This window comes from Haplochromis burtoni, unplaced genomic scaffold (genome assembly GCF_018398535.1).
Source record: "Haplochromis burtoni strain Fernald_Lab_line unplaced genomic scaffold, NCSU_Asbu1 Contig_219, whole genome shotgun sequence".
In the NCBI taxonomy this organism is placed as follows: domain Eukaryota; kingdom Metazoa; phylum Chordata; class Actinopteri; order Cichliformes; family Cichlidae; genus Haplochromis; species Haplochromis burtoni.
Genome location: NW_024582580.1, coordinates 969,188 through 970,237, shown reverse-complemented (window position 1 = coordinate 970,237; position 1,050 = coordinate 969,188). Strand labels below are relative to the sequence as shown.

The following is a 1,050-nucleotide window of genomic DNA, read 5'->3' as shown; positions in this document are numbered from 1 at the left end:
AATGTCCACCAAATCCCTGTGCACTTCAATTGTAATTCTTAAGGTTTATAAACAAAGAAATCTGACTGAGGCAATCAAGTGGGAGGCACTCATTGATTTGAGGTACTCATTACTGAAATACTTAAGAGCCCCCCCAAAAAAAAGGAAACTATGACAATGCCTGACTATTTGAAATAAAAATCACCCAATGCTTTGTTACGTTATTTATTACTTGGTTCCAGCTTCTCAAAGAGGAGGATTTGCTGCTTTTTATTGTTTTATAAAATTATACATTTCCTGTCCTAGGATTGTGACATGTTGAATAGACCACAGGAAGCTTTGCCTATACCAGACTTCTTTCAGCTGCTCCCTTTAGAGGTCACCACAACAGATAATCAGCCTCCATCTCACCCTGTCCCTAGCATCCTCCTCTGTCACATCAGCCCTTTCTATGTCTTTCTTCTCTGTCCTCAGAATCTTCTCTGAGGTCTTCCGCTGTTCAGCTCCACATTCAACATAATTTGGCCAGTATATCCACTATCACTCTTCTGCACATGTCCAAACCATCTCAGCCTCATCTCTTTGTCTCTAAACCACTTAACCTAAGTCGTCCCTCTGATGTACTCTTTTTTTAATCCTGTCCATCCTGGTCAGTCCCAATGAAAATCCTCACACCTTCAGCTCTGCCTCCTGTCTTATTGTTAGTGCCATCCTCTACCCTATACAGCAACGCCTATACCAGACAGACAGACATTTAAAGGCCAAATAATAATAATAATAATAATAATAATAATAATAATAATAATAATGATGATGATGATGATAAATTATAAAAGCTCAAGAGTCCCACAACGTAAGTGTTTTTAAATGTGCCTGATAAAGTAAACCAGTATATGTATGTATGTATTTAGTGAGCAGCTAATCCTTCAACCTCAGAGGTTGAAACCTCTAAATGACCCTAACAAATCACAAATAAAACATTTTTACTTGACTGATAAATCGTCTCTGTTCAACTGCAGGTTAATTAGAAAAATAATGACTGATCATTTCAATCATATGGACTTCTCCATC

General features: G+C 37.6%; 1 protein-coding gene across 1 annotated transcript in view; it reads right to left on the bottom strand.

Moving 5' to 3' along the window:
- The window catches only part of nadkb (NAD kinase b), a 12,266-nt gene that overhangs the window by 10,619 nt on the left and 597 nt on the right, over positions 1-1,050 (bottom strand). The gene's annotated exons all lie outside the window — the stretch shown is intronic.